The following is a 15451-nucleotide window of genomic DNA, read 5'->3' on the forward strand; positions in this document are numbered from 1 at the left end:
CCCCCCCCCCCCGCCCCGGAGCAACCTTGCAGCGAGTCACCCGCGAGGACCAGAAAATCCTGACGCACGGTCACCACGTGAAAACCACTCGCGTGCCCCCGCCGGCTCCAGCGTGCCGCAGGGTTGTGTCAGCGCCGCGAGACGTTACGGCGTCCACCTTGATCAGTCTCCCCTCCTGCCCCCACGAAACCCCGTCGTACATCTGCGTTCTAAAATACCGACTGCGTGGCGTCCGTGTCTACTGGTTTGTTCAAGTGAGGGGTGGAAGCCTATGAGTAACTTCTCGAGGCAGGTTCATTTCCCAGTGCGCCTCCTGAGGCCCTGTTTCCCATGGCTCTGAGAAGGATGAAATGAGCATTGATTCAGACCTCCAGCAATGGGCCTAGCAACCGCACAGTTCCTTCCCGGGGATCCAGCCTGCTGCCAGACTGCCTAGCTGTACCCAGACCCACAGAACCCTTACACTCCCTTCCCCACAGGGCCCTTCTGCCTCGCTTGTGGGTAACTTCCCCCAAAGTGAGCAAGGCCCCACGGAAAAGGATGGTTTCACTTCCCCAAGCACATCAGGGAAAGAAAAAAAAAAGACTGGATCTGGATCTGCTCTTCCAAAATCAACCCCCCCCCCTCCAGGTCCCACCACCCATCCAATGAATACTGGGGGACTGGACACTGTCCCTTAGGTTTTTTTTTACTCCAGGCTAGTACGCTACCACTTGAGGCACACCTCTACTTCTGGCTTTTTGCTGGGTAATTGGAAATAAAAGTCTCACAGACTTTTCTGTCTTGTCCAGCTTTGAACCAAGATCTTCAGATCTCAGCCTCTGAAGTGACTAGGATTACAAGCATAAAGCACTGGCATGCAGCTTCAAAATACACGCGCACACACACACACACACACACACACACACACTATGGAGAAGTGTTAAGTAAAACCATAGAAAGAATTTATCCCTCAGTTCCTATGTCAACAAAATAGAAACAGGCCTGCTTTGAGAATTACATGTGCGTCCTATAGTGTCTAGTATTACTGATGCATTTTTTTCATCCTTTGTCCCACTATTTCTGCACTCCCCTTATTCTCCCCCAAACACATAAACACCTAAGGTACAGAAATAAAAAAAAAAACAGCGACAAAGAAGAAAAAAAAAACAAGAAGTAAAATAATAAAAAAAACCCTCTTGTTTCAATTTCTTGGAGTTCATTTCAATAAACAAAATTTTATATAATGATATGCCCATAGCTATTGCACACTGTGATTATCTCCTAAGAATACCCTCCTTTGGTCTCTAGACCAACATGTCGAATGTCTAGAGTCCTGTATCATGTCCAATTGTATATTGTTTTTTGTCAAAAAGTCCAATTTAAGAGGATATTGCTCCCATTTATCCCCTGGTCCTTTGAGCATGCATACTTCAGCAATTCCTTTCACAGTGAGACAACTTTGCCAACATTTAACTTCTGTTTAGATCCTTGCATTTTTCCCTTATGAGAATGGACCCAGGCCTAGTGCCTGTGGCAAAAAGTTAGACAATGATGGAATGGAAAGCAGAAGTTGTTTCAATACATTTCCTTCTTGCCTTTTATCTTTGGATCTCTAAACTAATTGAGGAACCTAAGTCAAGAGGGAGCAGCCCTGGATAAAGTCTATCTTTGAGGAAATCTGAAAGGGGAGAAGGGATTTCCTAGAATAAAAATCAAGTTTTCCCAGCTTGGGGCTGAAAGACACAAGCTGTCTCCTGTCTGGTGATTCCCAGGAGAGAGGAGCTTTGTTATAGATGAAGATGAAGATCTTGTAAGCAGTGAAGTTAATATTTATCCTTGGCCTGGTTGATTTTCAAACCTGTGTTTTGAAATAAATGAACATTATATTTGTTTAATATTATATAGTTGTATATGCTGTTTAAGTTATATAGTTTTAGTTCACTGACAGTAGGTATACATAGTTAGGTGGTACAGTGTGGCACTTTTAATTGTACATTTACAGAGTGTAATGATCACATCAGGCCATCTGGTACATCCATCACCTAGACATTTTTCATTTCTTTGTATTTATCATTTCTTTGTGTTGGGACCATATAAAGTTCTCTCTAATAATAACTTCAACAACTTCTTCTTCTTCTTCTTCTTCTTCTTCTTCTTCTTCTTCTTCTTCTTCTTCTTCTTCTTCTTCTTCTTCTTCTTCTTCTTCCTCTTCTTCCTCTTCTTCCTCCTCCTCTTCTTCTTCTTCTTCTTCTTCTTCTTCTTCTTCTTCTTCTTCTTCTTCTTCTTCTTCTTCTTTCTTCTTCTTCTTCCATTTCTTCTTCTTCTCTCCTCCTCCTCCTCTTTCTCCTCCTCCTTCTTTTCCTTCTTCTTCTCCTTCCCCTCTTCCTCCTCCTCCTCCTCCTCCTCCTCCTCCTCCTCCTCTTCCTCCTCCTCCTCCTTCTTCTTCTTCTCCTTCCCCTCCTTCTCCTCCTCTTTCTCCTCTTCCTCTTCTCCTCCTCCTCCTCCTCCTCCTTCTCCTTCTTCATGTGTATGCTGGTCCTAGCTCTTGACCTCAGGGCCTGGGTGCTATCCCTGAGCTTTTTTCCTCAAGGTTAGCAATCTGCCAATTGAGCCACAGCTCCACATCGAGCTTTTTGGTGGTTAATTAGAAGTAAAAGCTTCATAAACTTTCCTGCCCAAACTGACTTTGAACCACAATTCTTAGATCTTAGCCTCCTGAATAGCTAGGATTATAGGTGTAAGCCACTGACCCTCTACTAATAAGTTTGAGATAGACAATTAGGTGATGTCAACCATGGGTACCCTCTTGTGCTTCAGAATATTAGAAGTTATTTTGTTTCTCTTTTTTTTCCCCTTTGGCTTTCTCTCTTTTTGGTGCTAGTACTGGGATAAAATACTGATCTCAGAGAAGTGACAAGTAGACGAGTGGTTAGCAGGATGTTGGGGAGAGAGAAATGGAGAGAGGATGTGAACAGGTTCAGAACTATTGGGTTAAAAAAAGTAACTTCTAAGGTAGGTGCTGTGGCTCATGCCTATAATCCTTGTTACTCAGTAATACGAGTATCATGATTTGAAGCCAGCCTGGGAAGAAAAATTATGAGACTCTTTTCTTCAATTAACTACCAAAAAGCCACAGGGGAGCTGTGATAGAGCTCCAGCCGTTAGAGAAAATGCTAAGGGATAGGGCCCAGGCCCTGACTTCAAACCCCAGTATCGGCATAAATGAATAGATAAATAAGCATATAAAAGTGGAATTCCAGATTCAACGTAATACCCAAGAAAAAAAGTGTACCCAGAAAAGTCATTAAAGTAGATTGCTTATGCACCATAAGCCCAGCCTCAAAACATTTTGAAACCGTTGTGCCATAGAGACCATGTTTTCTGAGCACAATTCAATGAAGATAAGAGCTAATTTTCAAACCAAGCACTGGTGGCTCATGCCAGTAATACTAGCTATGCAAGAGGCTGAGATCCAGAGCGTAAAGGTTCAAAGCTGAAAAATACATGAGATTTCATCTGCTTGAGCAGTTTATTTATAACCAGAAAAAAAATTGGGCTGGAAGTATAGCTCAAGTGGTAGAGTGCTAGCTTAAGCAAGCAAGCCAAGTGAGTGCTAGGTCCTAAATTCAACCCTGGCTCTAGAATAAATTTTTTTAAGATAACTAGAAAAATTTAATTGTTTGGAAAATCATGGGTCCAGAAAGAAAAATGTGATGATATTTAAATGGTATATATTAAATATTTGAAACTATTTATCAAATTTTGAATGCTACTATATGGCTTAACTGATAGAGAACCTTCTAACAAGTGCCTTTTCTTCCTGGTAATAATTTTTTGTTGCAATTGTTTCATCTTGTTTCTGCTTCTAGTATTGGAGCTTGAATTCAAGGTCTTGCACTTGTTTGGCTCCCTCCAAAGTGCTCTACCATTTGAGCAATAATTCTAGCCCCACTTTTTGCTGGTTAATTGGAGATGGATTTTTGAAGATTTTTCTGATAGGTTGGCTTCAAAACAAGATCCTCTCAGCCTCCTGAGGAGCTACAAATACAGGCATGAGGCACCGACCTCTAACTGGTATCTTTTCTCAACATCATTCTTGACAGATCTTTGGGCACTGGTGACTCATGCCTATAATCCTAGCTACTCAGGAGGCTGAGATCTGAGGATTTTGGCTGGAACTCAGCTGGAAGCCAGCAGGGGTAGGAAAGTCTGTAAGATTCTTTTCTCTAACCAGGTGTGGCTGAAGTTGTAAAATGTAAAATACCAACCTTGAGTGAAGAAGCTAAGGGACAGTACCTAGGCCCTGATCAAGAACTACAGTAGTATCAACACACACACACACACACACACACACACACACACACACACACACACACCAGTCCTACTTATTTATTGCTGGTATTTATCAATGTGAATGATTTTATATATTGATTTCAGCAACATTGCTGAGCTCTCACATTCATCTCAATACATTGTGTATATGTTGAGTTGTTACATATACATTTGTATCATGTAATTTCTTACTTTCTGATTCAAATAGATTTTATTTCTTGCCGTATTCCACTACTTAGGATCTCTCATACACCATACACTACATTTGTTGTTGGTGGTGATGATCCTGGGGCTTAACTAAGGGTCTGGGTGCTGTCTCTGAGCTTTTCTACTCAAGACTAGAGCTCTACCACTTTGAGCTACAGCTCCGCTTCCAGTTTTCTGGTGTTTAATTGGAGATAACAGTCTCAAGGATTTTCCTGCCTGGAATGGCTTCCAACTGCAATCCTCAGATCTCAGCCTCCTGACTAGCTAGGATTATAGGGGTGAGCCACCAACACCCAGCTTTATACACTACATTTTTTTAGTGTTATTGTATGTCTACAAACTGTGATTCCCTTCATCACTTATAAGATAAATACAGTATGTCTTAGAACTTCCCTAACTCTTTGCAAAGGAATGACTGCTTTTCAACAGAACATTACAGATGTTTTTATGCTACATCCTTCTAAATGATAAAGAAGACATAGTTACACATAAAATGAGTCAGAGGGCAAAAAGAAACAGCTGAAGCTGAAAACTTTTCTAATAAGTCATTCATTCCATTTAGACTTGCTTACCTCCTCCCCCTCCCCCATCTCCTTCCTTTCACCTTTCTAGGATGGAACCTAAGCTTCATACATGCTAGTCAAGTATTCTCTCAGTGGGCTACTACCAGCCCAACCCTGATTGTCCTCTTTGAAATTGGTGGAAATAATTCCCAGTCCTGACAACGAAGATTCTTCCAGTCATACCATGAGCTTTCCTTATTTTCACTACCCACGTGCTGCCAGCTCGTAAAATTAGAGACCATGGAATCAATCAATATATCTGCCACAGGAGCTGAAATCCCCTCTCATTGTCACACTGCTTCATTCCTTAGGCCACCATAGGACATTATGATGGAGGCAAACTCATTCTCGGACCAGCAGTTGAGACAATTGCCCTATCCAACAGGTAAACCTTCCTGAAATCACTTCATGTCACCTAGGAGACTCCATCTTAAAACCATTATCTATTTGAAGCAGCCACTGCCTTTCTTAGTTTTCAACTGGATGTTTGGAGAAAATATATCCTGTGTCCTATAGAGGGATTTTTCATCCATACTACAGTAGGAAGTGCTTGAAAAGCTGCTTTCTGAGAAACATTGACTACTTACTTCGACCCACAAATAAACTGGTAACCAGATAAAGGCTAAGAAGTTCAGACTTTTCCATTTTGTATCTATGGACTTTGTTTCTCTTCTGCAGTCACTTTGCAACCCTCTTGGAAGCGAGGACATGACCACTTTGCCAGGCACAATGACTTATTTATTTACTTTATTGTTATACTTGAAACAGCATATCTAATAGCATCCTCTCTCTCTGTCTCTGTCTGTCTGTCTCTGTCTCTGCCTCTGTCTCTGTCTGTCTGTCTGTCTCTGTCTCTGTCTTTGTCTGTCTGTCTGTCTGTCTGTCTGTCTGTCTCTCTCCTTCACCCTCCTCCCCGTCAGTTATGGGGCTTGAACTCAGGGCCTGAGCGCGGTTTCTGAGTCTCTTTGTGCTCAAAGCTACTATTCTACTACTTGAGCCACAGTGCTATTTCTGGTTTTTCAGTTGTTTATTGGGGGAAAAAAAAGAGTCTCATAGGGACTTTTCTGCTGGGGCTGACTTCAAACAATCATCAGATCTCAGCCTCCTTAGTAGCTAGGATTACAGGCATGAGCCACTGGCAACAGACATTCCTTTCTCTCTCTCTTTTTTTTTTTTTTGTTGGTCGTGGGGCTTGAACTCTGGGCCTGGGCACTGTCCCTCAGCTCTTCAGCTCAAGGCCAGCGTTCTACCACTTGAGCTACAGCGCCACTTCCGGTTTTCTGGTGGTTTATTGGAGATAGGAGTCTCACGGTCTCTCCTGCCTGGGCTGGCTTTGAACCTCGATCCTCAGATCTCAGCCTCCTGAGTAGCTAGGATTACAGGCGTGAGCCACCAGCACCCGGCTCCTTTCTCTTTTTTAAGGGCTGGCTTTGAACTTTGATCTTCAGATCTCAGCCTCTTGAGTAGCTAGGGTTATATACATGAGCCCCCAGAATTCAGCTTTTTAAAAAAGATTAATGTGTGTGTATGTGTGTGTGTGTGTGTGTGTGTGTGTGTGTGTGTGTGTAGAGTTGTACAAAGGTGTTTCAATTCAACATATCAATTTATGAATACAATGCATCTTGGTCAATGCCACCCCTTTCCATCATTCTCTGCCCCCCATCTATCCCAACTCCACCTTCCCTTCAGCACCTGGTTCCATTTTCATATATGTACATTGAGTATCGACTTTATTTGCTACCATTCCTTATGTCAACGACACAAAGTGTAATAAGACCCCACCTGAACAATCCTGACAATGGACTGTTACACTATCTTTGGTCACATCTGAATATATCTGTGACTTGGGACTCTTTTAAGGTCATATACCTTTCTGATATAATCCCAGTTCTCCCTATTTAACAAATGTCTGTACCTCCAGAAGACAGCTGATGAAATACTGAGGTGTTGTCTTTCTGTGGCTGCCACGAAATAAATCTCCTTCCTCTGTCTTTCATCAAATCTCTTTATTTGTCCTGTTGGAGTTAGTGGCCTTACTTGACATGTGAAACTCCTGGAGTTTGGCCTGAGGTTTAAAGTCTCTAGTTTTACTGTGAAAGACAAAGCCTTCATCAGTTTGTATTTACATGCTAACCAAACAAACAATGAGAATCAGAGTTTTAGACACTAAGAGAGGCAGAGAGACTTTAAAAGATACTCACCTGAGGAGGCTGCTGCCCATAGAGCATTTGGGAGTTCAGGAACAGAGCAGATACATGGCCAGGACTGTGAGACCAGCCTGGAAAACTCCGTGAATATTAACTTTCCTGTTCTTCCAGATTGCTTGTCTCAGCAGCTACTGTCTTAATTTCTTTTCAGAACAGCCACTAATTTGAATGGAATGTCTGTACTATTACAAATTGTTCTTAAGAATGTGTCGCCAGAGGACACTTTAAACTCTTGCAAACAAACTTCAAAACCCCTCCTTGCTTTCTGCTCAGGTTCAGGACATTTGTTCTGTACAATGGCTGGGCTGAGGCGTCTCAGGAAAGCCCATCTAAGCGAAGTGTTCCTGCTCCTTCCTGCTCCTACCCCTCCCCATTTTCTCCCTCGTGACAGCTCTTTTAACTACATTAGTTTTCTTAGTCATTTTTACTCTCTCCCTCTCTCTCTCTTCTTTGTACGTCTCTAAGTGACTCACTAATAATAGACAAATTTCTTCCACTGCTAGAAAATTGGAGGAAGGGTGATGAAATGTATGGCTTTATAGATTGTTTGGATTTTGTTTTTGGAGTCAGGGTCTCCTAACGAGGCCATTCTGCCCTGGAATTCTGGATCTTTCTGTAGACCCATCTTGAGTGCTGGGATTACAGGTAGATGTCACTATGCCCAGTTTATTTTCTACTGTTAGACTTGTATTTTTCTCCCTACGAGTTTCTTCTGCCCAGGATTTAAAAAATAAATGTAAATTCCTATTATAGTGCTGTGTAGTTATCAATCAATTAGCTAATCTATGGAACATTCCCCAACTTAGTTACTGGGCTCCCTCCACAAACAAGGAAATGAGATTGCTTTTGAGTCCAGGATGGCCCACTTTCTGGGTATTAACTTTCTTTAAAAATTTTATTGCCAAGAGCTGGGAAGTTGGCTCAGTGGTAGAGCGTTTGCCTTGCATGCATGAGGCCCTGGGTTCGATTCCTCAGCACCACATAAGCAAAAAGAAAAAAGCTGGAAGTGGTGCTGTGGCTCAAGTGGTAGAGCGCCAGCCTTGAGCTGAAGAGCTGAGGGACAGCACCCAGGCCCAGAGTTCAGGCCCCACGACCGGACCCCCCCCCAAAAAAATAAATAAAAATGTTATTGTCAAGCCCTTATTTGCAATGACTAGTATATGTCTGAGAAAAGCAGAAATGGTCAGATAAATTGATGTTAAGCGAAATGAACCCCAAGTTAAGGACTCAAATATTTTTTCTTGCTTGCTATTGTGTCTAACATATAAGATATTTCTTTGTTGCTTTGTATGTCCCTCCCTCACAGTATAAATACCCTGTTTTCACTGTATTTGATGTTGGCATAATTTGTGGAGGGGAAGGGAAAATACAAATAGTTTAAATAGGGATACAGGTGGACCCATTGCACCAATGAGATGTACACGATGTTATCTGGAAAATGAACTTTACAACTTTGGTGCAGGCATGGGGGGGGGAGGAGGGGGGGAGGGGGGAGATGGAAGGGATGGGAAAGGGAAACAAAGGATGAAACAATGCTTGATAAGAAATGCACTTATTACCTTGCCCATGTAATTGTAACCCCTCTGTACAGTATTTTCACAATTAAAAAAACACAACAAAACTCTATACTAGGGGGTGGGGAGTACAGGGGTATAGTTGAGGAGGAGGGAGGGACGGGATGGTATAGGGGAAAAACAAAGGAGGAGGCAACGATGCTGGATAAGAAATGTACTCATTACCTTGCTCATGTAACTGTAACCCCTCTGTACAGTATTTTCACAATAAAATACTTATTTAAAAAGAAAAAAAATTATTGTCAAGGTGATGTACAGAGGGGTTACAGTTACATAAGTAAGGTAGTGAACTTGTGACCTCCTTCCTCATTTTTCTCCCCAACCTCCTCCCCTTCCAAGTTGTACAGATCATTTCTAACATACTATCTTGTAAGTATTGCTGGCACATTGGTTCCCCCTTTGTCCTTTGTCTCACCATTTTGTTGCTCCCCTTCCCTTCCCTAATTCAGATAAACATGTGTGTGTGTTATATATATATATATATATATATATATATATATATATATATGTATGTAAAACCCAGGTTCAAGATCAAATACAGTGACAACAAGAGATAAACCATAGGGGGGAAAACACAAAAGAAAAAAGAAATCATGCAGTACATTAAAAACTACAACAACAAAGAAAAATCGTTTGTGTCCATGTCTTGGAGTTCATTTTGCTTAGCATCATCTTATATGGTCATATGTACATAGCTATTGAGCTATTCTGCTCACCTGCTAGGATTGTCCTAGACATATACTAAATTATTACAAATGAGGGAAACGATGGGACCTATGTTTCTTTGGGTCTGGCTTACTTCAGTTAATACAATTTTTTTCCAAGTCTTTCAATTTCCATAAAAATGGCTGGTGTCATTCTTTCTGATGGAAGCATAGAATTCATATACATTTTCTTGATCCAGGATGGCCCACTTTGTGGGTATTAACTTTTGAGTTAAGAATAAATCAGGACTTGTATGAAAGAGCACAGAAAGAAGGAAAAGGGATTCACAAGTATGTTCTTGTTGGAACTTCTACTGTCCCCAATGCTCCTTCACTTTCTGTAACAATCACCCTGACTGTACCTCCTCTCTAAAACACAATTCGCTTGAGCTAGAACTTTTTGTTTCAGTGTAGAAGGGCAAAAAGATAAAGTGCAAGCAGAGGTGTGGCAAGAGGAAAAAATGATCAGAAAAAAAGGCCAGGCTGGGCACCAGGCTTATGCCTATAATCCTAGCTACTCAGGAGGCTGAGATCTGAGGACTGAGGTTGCCAGGCTTTTGTAGGTAATCAGAGTTTAATTAAATCAGGTTTAATAACCCACTGCCTTGTGAGGGAGAAAGCAGCTCAGTTTGGGCTTGGGGAATGATGGGGAAAATCTTCCTTTCCAAACTTCAGTTGTTGAAGAATTTTCTGGAATTTTCCTCTGGTCTTGTGCCAGAAAATCCAGCTCTCGGTTTGGTTTGGGGGGCACGGCAGGGGTGGGGAAGGGGGGGTGAGAGGGGAGAGTTCTGAGTCTGCAGCCTGGGATAGCAGCTTGGGAAATGATCTTACAAGATACCAACGGAAACTCAGACTGGGAATGTGGAATTTGCAAAGGAAGCAGTCTTTGATCTTGTTTTCAGATTTGATTCTAAATTTAGGTCCCAGTATAGAAGAGTGTGCACAGGCCTTGGAAGCTTTATTTTCCCACTGGGCCAACATCTCTTTATCTCTTCCATTTTTAGCCTCCTAAAGAAAATTTTCTGGTGGTCTTGTTTTTGTTTCAGAGACAGAAGACTCCTGAGAAGACATCCCTGGCTTCAGAGGGGCTCACTAATTCATCTCTGAGATGTGTTTGGATAAATCTCACAATGATGCTTGCTGAAACCTGTCTTCATATAATTTTTCCAATGTGGGAGACAAAGGTCACATGTTTTCTCTCATATGTGGAAGTTAAATCTAAGTTATAAATATATATGTAAACATACAGGGTCATATACATATATTAACTAAAGTATGGTATATGCAGGGAGGGTTCCTGCTTTGAATCTACTCCTTTAAATAATTAATTTACAGTTTCACAACAACAACAACAAATACTAGGAAGCTGGAACATGTGTTGTGTGTATAAGGGGAAGGGTGAGATCAAGGGGAAGGAGGAACACATGAATAGAGAGAGGAAGGGCGCAGGCATAATATTCAATGTACATATGTGAAGATGGAACCAGGTAAATTGCAGATGAAGGATGGATAGAGTTGGGAGAGATGGGGAAGAATGATGAAAGGGGCAACACTGATCAAGATGCTTTGTACTTAGTAATCAAAACAGCTTGGTACTGGCACAAGAACAGACCTCAAGAACAACGGAATAGAACTGAAGACCCAGAAATGAACCCACAGACCTATAGCCACCTAATCTTCGATAAGGGAGCTAAACAAATAAAATGTATGAAAGACAGCCTCTTTAGTAAATGGTGCTGGCAAAATTGGTTAAACACCTATAGACAACTAAAGCTAGATCCTTACCTATCACCTGCATCAGAATCAACTCCACATGGATTAAAGACCTTGAAGTCAAAGCAGACACCCTGAGAACATTACAGGATGGAATAGGAGAAACATTAGAGCTCCTTGGCAAAGGCTGAAATTTTCTTAAAAGAGACCCAGAATCAACAAATCAAAGAAAGTTTGGACAAATGGGATTGCAAGAAACTGCAGAGCTTCTGCATGGCAAAGGACATAGCTAGCAAGATCAATAGAAAGCCCACGGATTGGGAGAAGATCTTCACTAGCCATACGACGGACAAGGGTCTCATATCTAAAATATACTTAGAACTCAAAAAATTAAACTCCCCAACAACAAATCCGCAAAGAAACAACTACCCAATAAATAAGTGGACTAAAGACTTAAAGAGAAACTTCTCTGAAGACGAAAGAATGATGGCCAATAGACACATGAAGAGATGCTCAAGATGCAAATCAAACAACATTGAGATTCCACCTCACCCCAGTTAGAATGGCTATAATCAAGAACTCTAATAACAACAGATGCTGGAGGGGATGTGGTCAAAAGGGAACCCTACTGCGCTGTTGGTGGGAGTGTAAACTTGTTCAATCACTTTGGAAAGTAGTATGGAGGTTCCTCAAAAGACTCCACATAGAGCTCCCCTATGAACCAGCAATCCCACTTTTGGGCATTTACCCAAATGTTCACAAACAAGACCACACTAAAGCTACCAGCACGACTATGTTTATTGCAGCATTATTTACCATAGCTAAGATATGGAACCACCCCAGATGCCCCTCAGTAGATGAATGGATCAAGAAAATGTGGTATATATACACAATGGAATTCTATGCCTCCATCAGAAAGAATGACATTGTCCCATTTGTTAGGAAATGAAAAGACTTGGAAAAAATTCTATTAAGTGAAGTAAGCCAGGCCCAAAGAAACATAGGTCCCATGGTTTCCCTTATTTGCAATAACTAGTATATGTCTGAGACAAGCAGAAAAAGTCAGATAAGGTGATGTCAGGGAAATGAACTCTAAGATATGTATTCAAATGTTTTTTTACTTTCATGTGATTGTTTCTAACACATTTATAAGATTATTTCTTTGTTGCTTTGTATGTCCCTCTCTCATGGTATAACCCCTGCTTTCACTGTATTTGATGTCGGTATAATTTGTGGAGGGGAAGGGAAAAAACAAATCCTTTAACTAGGGATACAGATGGACCCATTGCAACAATGAGATGTACAAGTCATTATGTCTAAAACGAACTTTACAACTTTGGGGGTGGGGAGAAGGATTGGGTCGGGGGGCGAGGGCAGGATGGGAAGGGATGAGAAGGAGAAACAAAGGAGGAAGCTACGATGCTTGATAAGAAATGTACACATTATCTTGCCCATGTAATTGTAACCCCTCTGTACAGTATTTTCACAATAAAAAGAAAGATACTTTGTACTCACAAACTGAAATGTTAAATTGAAATCTCTCTGTATAACTACTTAATGATAATTAAAAATTTAATTAACAATAATTAAAAATTAAAAACAAATAAAAACAAACAACTAAAAAACAATGTTTGATGTAAACAGTTTACTTGTGAGGAGCCAATTATTTCCAAATGTACAGGCTCATTAGTATCAGTGCTCTAGGCCTTTGAAAACCCGGGTCTAGTTTTTGTTTTTTTAATTTATTGTTTTTTTTTTTAAGAGAAAGTCTTACTATATTGCTACCTCAGGTTGACTTTGAACTTGTGGTCCTCCTGTCTCATCCTGGGGAGTAGCTCACACTTTTGGTGTGTGCTACCACATTCAGCTGCCAGAATTAGTTTTAAGAGATATTAGTTTTGGAGATATTCACATAGCAATGCCACTTGTGAACCCTCAGCCAGACCAGTGGTCATCGAGGAATTACTTGAGGGACCATGATCCCCTGACCCATTTTCTAGTTCTGTCTGTTAACCATACACATCTTCTGTACTCCCATTCAACTTTGCTCACCTTGATTCTTCCTTCTGGAAGGTTTTCCCAGTCCCTCAATTCTATTTATTCTTCCCAGTTCTAAGCAAATGCTTTTCACCTTCATCCTAACCTCATCATCTAGACATAATTTTTCCTTTTTGTTGAATAATAGAGACAGTATTATGATTCTTTATATGTAAACCCAATCTCCCAGGTACTGTAATCAGCTACAAAGAAGTCAGAGATTAAGAGGATAGTGGTTTGAGGCCAGCTTGGGAAGAAGACTTATTGAAATTCTGTCTCAACAAACAAGCATCATGTGGTGGTGCATGCCTGTGATCCCAGCCACACAGATGTATACAGTATGTAGGCCTACTGAGGTCCAGGGCCAGCCCCAAGCAAAAGTGTGAGAAATAAGTCGAGCAAAAAGCGTTTGAGGTATGGGGTGGTATAGCTCAAGTGGCTTGCCTAGCAAGAACAAGTACCTGAGTTCAAAACCCCCCAGTTCTGCAAAAAAAAGTTTCACTTTCAAAAACTCCTTTTCTAATCAACTACTTAGGAACATAGAAATAACATTTCTCAAAGTGAACCATGTTTGGATCTTTCCCTGATGTAAGGCACAGTATTTAATTTGCAAAGTCAGGTGATGATGCTATATCATCTAAGATGAGTACACTTCTAAGAGTTTTCTTGTCTCAGTTCATTGGGAAAAGCCATAAAAAAGACAGGCAGGTCAATAAACAGCAGTGATAGCTTTTTAAACTTAGCATTGGAAATCACATTGGCTTTAGAAAGACCCACATGTGTGGGACATGTGGTCGGCTGCATTTAAGGCTACAATTTGCTTTTTGCAAAAATCTCAAGGTTGATAAAGTGACCGGAAAGACATAAGGCAGAGAGGTGTCTACATATGGAGCTATGTTTTCCGTACAGGGTGTGTACTCATGCTAGGGTATTCAGGCTTGGGTCATATATTTTAGGAGAGTTGGATTGAAACATTTGAAGGTGACCAAAATAGTAATTATAGAAATCATGCAGAATTTTAAATCCCTATTTCTTAAGGGAATTCATCTATTTAAAAAAAGATGGAATATGAATTGAGAGCAGCCCTTTCAAGGAGGCAAGAATAAAGAGTATGGAATAATAGAGCAGGAACTGCACAATTTAGTAAAAGCTTAGTAATTTCTCAGTTAAACAAAAGGTTGAGGGAAGAATATTTTCTAGATAGCTGACACTGAGATGTTAGTTCTGATAGATGATAAAAATTATTCTGCTTTAATAATGAAGAATAAAAATCACTCTGTATCCCAGTGACATAGGTGGAGATCAGAAGGATGGAAGTTCTAGCCCAGCCCCAGACAAAAAAAGCACAAGATTCTATCTGAAATAATCACTAAAGCACAAAAAAAGAAAGAAAAAGAAGAACAAAGGAAAGAAAGGTCAAGGGCCATATCTCAAGCAGAAGAATGCCTGATCCACAGGCACAAGGCCCTAAAAAAAAAGGAAATCTATTGATGATTATAATAATATGTGGTATACATATTATTAGCAGTTCAACTAAAATGATTGCAAGTTAAATATATTTGACCTTCTAAGTCTATAAAGGAAATAGAACTTTATGGGGACTGCTCTAGTAAATTTTCTTTCATTGATTAATCCTTCTATCACTTCAGTGAGGTCAGCAAGTTCCTTTCCTTTTTATATATACTCATGCTGAAAATAGCCAGCAGGGCTGAGCAAGTGGTATAACTTGTCTATTACAGTTGGCTAATCATGGTAGAGCTGGTTGGAGACAGAGCCTAAAGCCTGACTCATTGTGAAGCCTTTCCTGGTTGTGAAATTGTTCTTCCTGTGGACATTTTCAGTTCAACCAACATAGATTGTTCACAGAGAAGGATGTTAAATATGGCTCATGGCAGAAGTAAGTATAAGCTCCTGATTGGTGGCTTTCCCCACCAATATGCATTAAACAAGGTCTTTGCTGCATCACCAAAGCTGGGCATCAAACACAGGACAAAAATAACTGAGCATCTTGTCTTTCTTTTTTAACTTCATTTCCTTCTTTCTTTCCTTTGTTCGCTCCGTCCTTCCTTCCTTCCTTTCTCCCTTCCTTCCTTCTTTTCTTTCCTTCTTTTGTTTTTGGCAATAGTTGGATC

General features: G+C 40.7%; 1 protein-coding gene across 2 annotated transcripts in view; it reads right to left on the bottom strand.

Moving 5' to 3' along the window:
* Lpin2 (lipin 2) overlaps nucleotides 1-7381 on the bottom strand; it is a 104709-nt gene extending 97328 nt beyond the window's left edge. Inside the window, exon 1 of one of the 2 annotated variants that reach the window (XM_013027171.1) lies at nucleotides 7286-7381. The gene's annotated coding sequence lies outside the window, so the exon portion shown is untranslated. Of the gene's footprint in view, nucleotides 1-218; nucleotides 365-7285 lie in introns of those variants that run through there. The other variant, XM_013027173.1, reaches the window with a different exon arrangement.
* Nucleotides 7382-15451: the final 8070 nt, after the last annotated feature.

This window comes from Dipodomys ordii, unplaced genomic scaffold (assembly GCF_000151885.1).
Source record: "Dipodomys ordii isolate 6190 unplaced genomic scaffold, Dord_2.0 Scaffold100, whole genome shotgun sequence".
Classification (NCBI taxonomy): domain Eukaryota; kingdom Metazoa; phylum Chordata; class Mammalia; order Rodentia; family Heteromyidae; genus Dipodomys; species Dipodomys ordii.